The sequence below is a fragment of the Botryllus schlosseri genome, chromosome 7 (genome assembly GCF_051294905.1).
Source record: "Botryllus schlosseri isolate E-star chromosome 7, Bs_hap1, whole genome shotgun sequence".
NCBI classification, from domain to species: Eukaryota; Metazoa; Chordata; class Ascidiacea; order Stolidobranchia; family Styelidae; genus Botryllus; species Botryllus schlosseri.
Genome location: NC_137242.1, coordinates 23,134,809 through 23,142,221, shown reverse-complemented (window position 1 = coordinate 23,142,221; position 7,413 = coordinate 23,134,809). Strand labels below are relative to the sequence as shown.

Sequence of the window (7,413 nt, the reverse complement as noted above, 5' to 3'; positions counted from 1 at the left end):
CTATGACTATCATAGCGGAAAATTCAGTCTGACACGGGTAAACGGCGGGAGTAAAGGGTAGCCCCCCCCCCCCCCCCCGCTTCAATCACTACCCGATAAGTAGCCCTTGGTTGCAAAAAGGTTGGTGACCCCTGATGTAAACAATTTCGGCAACTCGTTAGAATTTATTATTTCATATTGGTTAAAGGGAACCGCTAAGTATTTATGGGCGGAATCTGAGAAGTAAACCTGATCTGTTGCTTTTGCTTCGTGTAGCAACCCTCCTGCGCCCCTTATCCGGTTCGCTGACGGTAATGTTCTGGTTATTCGAGAGCATGTGGTCTTTCCTGGTGTTCGTGTCGTTACTGGTTGGGTTGTAGGTTGCCTAGATGGACTGAATAAATTCTCCATATCAGAACGAGTACCATTACCTTTGCTTTGTTGTTGTAACTTTTGCCGCCAACTAACAAGGAAATGCACAATATTATCAAACCCAAACGTTACAGTCCACTTGCGTTTTCCTTGCCGGCAAAACAGTCCTATTTTAGGTTGCTTAAAGTATGATAGGCCTAGTTCAAGGCGCAATATCGACTCGATATTAATGAATCGTTTGGGCCTTACATTTATTACTCAATTGCCGCTGAGAAGGCTAGCATCTCGTTGTAAGAGTTCAGCGATGTTTTAGTGCCGTTTATTAGCGACATTCATCGACGATTTCTCAGACAATTTCCGTCAGGACCAATTTTTCATCGTCCGATTTAACGAGGATAGGATGTGAATATAAGCGCTTTTCTACATATTGAAGCTGATCCCTTTCTCGGTGTCGGTGAGAAACCAATCACTATAAATATAGGTTTCGCATAATTCATGATTCATGTAGACTTTGACAGACAGGAATACCATGTGAATGCAGAATCGATAAATATAGATATTAAGTCAACTATATCGTGTTTTAGTAGAGCTAATCACCACAAATGCGCTTTCACATAGTCCGTATTAATGCTGTTGAAATCACGGGACTTATGTCACCTTTGCAGATCTTAAAATAATCAAAATCAGGATGAACGTTACCGGCATTGTATTGGCGATTATGGTGTTGATTCTCTCTGACGTTCGAGCACGTAAGTCACTCGTCTTGGTGTTTGACTACTACAGAAAGTCCTTAATGGTAGTTGGGTAACGCCGAGGCACAATATCTTGTTATACTGTAAGAAAATGAAAAATATCGTTTTACAATACAGAAGGCTGCGGTCACGACAATGACTGTCCGCCGGGGTACTTCTGCAACAACTTTTCCGGCCGATGTCATCCTCTGGGCTAATCGCGTAAGTATTTTGTCCAATCAGATACAATTCATTATGTAGGCATAGTCATGGCTTCGGCTGCAGCAATGAACATAAAAAAAACGAATTCCCCATTACTTAGTTCATTGTTCGGTGTTCAATATCAAATGTTTATTGGTGCGGACTCTTCTGCGAATTATTAACCATTGCGTGCAACACTATGCGTCTGACTTCTTGATTACGAGGTCGTGGGTTTAATCACCTCCGGGTCAGATCAAGGATGTGAGCATAAAATCTCATATTGTCTGTCGATTTAGTTATAATTAGTGCAAGTTGTTGTTGCACTTAATTTTAACAAAAGTTGCAGTAAAAGTTACATTTATATATTAACGTAATTATTAGGGTATTAGATACTCGAGGAAAGGTCCCGTCACGCATCACCTAGTTCCTGCAGAGTTGTAAAATGTGTTACTTTGCCATTTTATGCCAAAAATAACATTTTTTCCGGTACACAGCAAGAAAATTACGCAATGCGGGAATAATTTTTCCCAAAAAAGCCAAAGAGCATAGCGATACGCCCCTCCCTAGACATGTCAAATAACACACCCCAAACCCCTAGGTAGGCAAACTTGACCCAAAGCATTGCAGATAAACTCACTCTCGGCGACTTTAATAAAATCAAATGACGGAAAAGGGGGACCTAGTGAAAATGTAATTTTCTTCGGTTTCGCATGGCGTTCGTGAAATGGGAAGATGTTTCAAATTTAAACGACAGAATTAATAAAGCGATCTATTTACATATTGTTTGGGCACTGTCGTTATTGACAGCGGTAGATGAACTTCTTGCTTGCAAGCTATTGTGTCATGGATAACTTTGGTTGCAGCAACCCGACATATAGCTCAATGGTCGGGAACCTTTTTTGTCCGAAGAACCATATTGGTCTTATTTTTTCTATTTCACCTCCCAGAGAGCCATACATGTCAATCAGCTGTTACGTCACAATTGAAAAGTCTTGGCATCATGGTAGTACTAATTTGAACTCGTCATTTGCGTCACATTTTCTCTGTAAATACTCAAACTAATCAGGCTGGCTGTCTTACTTGAGCATGCGAAACTTGACTTACGAGAACGTTGGTTCGCCGTGATGCTTCTTTTAAATGTGAGAACCCATGTGACCGCATGCGTAGGTGAAGCCAAACATGGTCACTATAGCAATCTATATAGGTCTACTCACTATAAACTGTTTCCGAAGATTTTGAAACCTTCATTTATTATTGGTATTTTCTATTGATGTTCATGAATGACTACATTTTGAACATTTTCTCCCAAATTCACACAATTTGCATTTTATTGTTCGAAAATAAAGCGCGAAACGAGAGGTAAGGCGCAGACGGGCCTAACCTCAACATTGACAGCGCAATTCATTGTAAATAACTTAGAATTTATTATAACCGATATTAATCCAATGTAACTGTCCGAAAATATAAATACTGATCGACTTCTCAATTCTCAAAGTATTCGGCGGTAACATATAACGTTGGGCTAAACGCCTACACGCCTATTTTATCGCCCGTAGAGCTATTTGCCAATCCAGAACGTGGGTAGCTATGGCGATGTTTGTAATTGAAGTTTGTAATTGTGAATGTCACGTTCACGGCAGTTCATTTCACGCCGTAGATCAGTAAGACAATGCGCATTCGAAAACCGCGTTGTCATATTGGTGTCGCCATGTCTGCTATTCTCTTTGATCAATCAACGCATCGCGCAATCCCAGATTTCGGGTCGGGTAGGCTACAACGAATTTGCGAGTGATATTGGTCGCCGGTGCGACAGTAACTTAAATTTGAGGATTTTGAAAAGAGTTCGAGCCCCTAAACCAGAAGACGACATTGCCTTTACCTCTCAAAGACATGTTTATACTGCCACGGCAATAATTGTTCTGTTCGTGATGAAAATTTACTAACAATTCGATGCAATATTGATCAATTCAGTACTAAAATAAATATTTGGCAAAGAGCCATATCTTATACCCAAAAGAGCCATATATGGCTCGCGAGCCATAGGTTCCCGACCACTGATAGCTCTTTGTTATGCAAATCAAAGAGAATAGAACCATACTAGAAATAGTTTATAGCATGTTTTTAAATGACTCCTTTACACTTTCACGCAATATTTGATATAAGTTGCAGTAAAAATTGGCAAGAAAAATATAGAAAAGTGGCAAAAAGTTGCACTATAAAATCCCTCCAAACAGCTTAAAACATCATAGTACATAAATTCTGAGTATCTAGGAAGCAGTTGGAAATTGTAAAAAAAAGTTGCGTAAGTTGGACAAACTTGCCCTGGTTATAATATTAACGTATACCTGTTGTTCATGTGTATAAATAAGTACGTTCTGCTTACATTGTATAATCCATTTGCAGATGCCCAGGGTGGCTACAGACCAGAGTCGAAATACGAGAGGGAGCAATCTTTCCATTACGTGGCTTCAATAGAAATAAAACCGCCGAAGTAGCCTATATACGTTGTCTTAACTATAGTTTGGTAGATGCCGAGTCTACGACGTTACATAGAGTATTCATTAGATCAGGGATGTCAGAAATGCAGAGGTCAGTTGGTGGCTAAATGTCAAAAGGATTGCATCACCATTAGATTTTTACTACGCAACACCGTTTTATGCGGTCCGCGAAAGGCACAAGAAACGTATTAAAAATATTGATGAAATGCGTAGTAAAAATCTATAATTACTGCAGAGACTCGAATAAACATTTTATTCTTATATTTCACCACGATAATTATATGTCATATTCTTACTATATAGTATATTTTTATTTCATTGCCAGCGCGATAGACCGATCTCAAGGCCCACGCATTTTAAAGGGTTTCAACAACTAAGCCATATCCTCCGTGTAAGCGGTGTCTTATAAAAGCCTAGAAGTGGGCCGTGGTACAAGTCGGCAATACGGAATACGTTGCCCCATTCAGTTCAAGCGCTGTCGTAAAAAAGCTTAGTGCAGAAGTGGCTCGGCCACCAGTCTGCCATTCAGTAATGGTATAAAGGAGTTTATTCCCATTATGTTTTACATAACACCATCTTGACCAATATAATCAAAGGGCCAAACGACGTGCTACTGCCTAACAGCGAAAAAAGTTGTTCTGTTCAATGATCGCAGGACCGATGTTGGCGCTAACGGCCTTTCTACGTCAATATAAGTCATAGGCAGCACGCTACACGTTATTTCAAAGTCACATCTCAGACGGAATCTCAGAACAGTCACTATTCAGAAATAAAATAGTGCATCATACTCGTGTTACAGGCGTTTACAAACAATGTACAATAAGCGTCGCTGGCTAAAAAATTTGTTCGTTATGATTGTTACAAAATGGCTACAAGACTCAATATTGTATTCCAATGATGATCTTTGGAGCGCGTTGGTGACAATTTCAGATTGAATGCACCTTGCACAGCAGAGAACGGCATGACCATAGGCGCCGACTTTTATTTTTGCATGGGGTGGCGGCAAGGCGCGTAGTCCGAGGGGGATCGAAAACCCCTCCTTTTGAAACGCAAAACCCCGTCCTTTTGAGATGACCATTCTCACGCTAATATTCAGTTGCAATTCAAAAAGTCGTATTGTCAGTGTTACGCGGTGCCGCGACCAATTAGCAAGATTCGTTTGTGCACGCATATCGCATCGCACAATGCAGCGCGACGCGATCTCCCGCTGAGATGATTGAGGTCATTGATTTTGCATTCGTCGCTGGACTGAGCAGTGAGCAGTAATACGGCGCGACAATTCTGGAACGCAAAAGGCAGACCAGAATTATGATTACCCAAACGCGTGCAGCTAATCAGTAATTATCCCTTACCGTCAACACAATGGGATTTTACTTGGCATTGAGTAGCTCGCATCGCGACAATTGGTTGCTGATTAAAACATCGATTTTGACTGCATCGCTGCATTATGGGCACTGGAATAAATTCCCACGAGCAGGCACACACAATAAAACACTGTTAAACTTTGCGCTCCGAGAATATTATTCACAAAAATAGTTCGCAAAATATTTTAAACGCGGCTTGCGGCCCTCATCGATGCGATTAATGCACTTTAATTTGTTGAAGCTGGGCGAATATTTGGTCATCAAATCGCGATAGGATATGGTGTTTCTCAGAGCTCGCGATGAAATCTACGTTTCTAACGACGAGGTCGAATTTGTATATCTGATAAGGATAGTTAGTTTGCTGAAATCAGCATCAGTACGCAGTGCAAAAGACATAGTAGTATTCACTTTTATCGGTCAGTACAATCGGCCGGCAACGTTGCGCTGATAACGAAATTGCAGACATGCCGCAACCTGCAATACGCCTAATTACAGTTACAGGGTGCGCTATAGTCATACCTAAATACCCAGATTCGGCAATCGCAACGAGCACAATTTGTTCAGACCGGGCATAAGTTTTAAACAATAAGATACATTAACAAAAACAATATTACACTTAGAGATTGTTACTGTTTGGCGAAAGTGTTTCTGCGGACGGTAGCAGGCCTGCATGCGGACGCGCTAAATCAAACCACCGACGATAGTGCACATGAGATATCGATGACCCATTTCGCATACAAATGATTCTCGCTAATTTGCAGTACTCAGCATCGATAATACGAATTAGTGAATTGGCATCTCAAAAAAGACGGGATTTCTAGTTATAAATGAGAAACTCCCTGGCTATGCACCTGGGGTTTTTTATACCGGCAACGCGCTGGTTAATATAATCCCGGTGCCTACGGCCTACGTAGGTCCCGATGGTGGCGAGATAGCGCAGTGGTATAATCAGCGGCTGCAACACCAATGGGTACGGGTTCGAGTCCGACCGAGGTCGACTTCAGAATTCCGATACCTAAGTGTTGGAAGTTTACTTAGGCTCCTTCTTGCCACCTCATCCGCGTGAGCGGTGTCTTACAAAAAGCCTAGAGGTGGACCGTGCTATAAGTCGGCAGTTACGATAAATAATGAACAATATCGGCCTGGTGTAAATGACCATAGTAGTCGACAAACACCATGAATACCACAAACAATCAGCCAGTCGAATTTGATCGTAAAATGATCTTTTAATTATCCACGTGTTATTGCAGTAAGAGCGCATGCGCATGCCGCGACCTTATCAATAGAAATACATATATATCCCAAAGGTTTGAAATTCGATCCGCGATATAATTGCGCTCGATTGAGTCTATCAAACAAAGTTTATCGGAACATGGAAGCCGTTCAAACTAATCGAATAAATTCAGAATTTGCGCCACCGATAATCTCGTGTTGCATCAATTTCGACAACGTAATTCAACGCCGTGTACAGCACAATGCGCAGTATTAATAGCAACCGAGGGACACCGAGGGAATACGAGCGTATGAAGCAGACGAGAATTAGTAGCCTACAGATGATAGCAAACGAGAAAGCGCGCATCTAATCAGTAATTCCTCAACTTGCGTACAGCACAATGGAGTTCAAAGTCTGACATCGTGACAATTGTTTGCACATTATAACGACGTTTGAGCTGCATTGTTGCATTTCCCGATAAAATTTGGCAAAGCCTCGTTAAAGTAATGAATATGCGCACTTTGCGCAGGAATGACTTTCAATTTGCAGGCATATACAAACACAGTGTCCTATTTCGCGCCCCAAGCCTCCAATTAAAGAGACGATCACGGAGCTAACTCAAGAATTATTTTGTAAACGAATATGGGCGAAGATGCGATTTTCTCTAAGAGGAGGAGAACGTGGATTCGCTCGTCTGGTCGAGAGAGAAGATGCTCTGATTACTAATCACGTAGTACGATTTATTGGGGCGTTTTAAGCACTAGCTCATCGTCGCCAACGAAGCTGCGTATTCAATTATTGGCGCGCGTATCGGTTAATGGTAAATAGTTGGCATTTACGCGCTATAACTTACTCGCTAATTGACAGCGCTGATGATGTGAAATTGCAGACGGCGTGCGTTTAATTTTATTGAATGGGGTGGCCGCCGCCCCATAAATGTGCCATGCGGTGGCTGCGCCACCCCGCCACCCCGTAACTCGGCGCATGTGGGCATGACCACATATCTAACACCCTTAGTGCAGTGGTTCTCACACCGGGGGGCGTGAGGGCATCTT

The 7,413-nt window shown here is 41.8% G+C and overlaps 1 long non-coding RNA gene across 1 annotated transcript; it reads left to right on the top strand.

The window, feature by feature from the left end:
• Window positions 1–947: 947 nt before the first annotated feature.
• LOC145442360 (uncharacterized) lies at window positions 948–3,782 on the top strand. Its single transcript, XR_013916036.1, has 3 exons — window positions 948–1,100; window positions 1,221–1,304; window positions 3,687–3,782. It is a non-coding gene; the product is annotated as an uncharacterized LOC145442360 (long non-coding RNA).
• The last annotated feature ends 3,631 nt before the right edge of the window (window positions 3,783–7,413 follow it).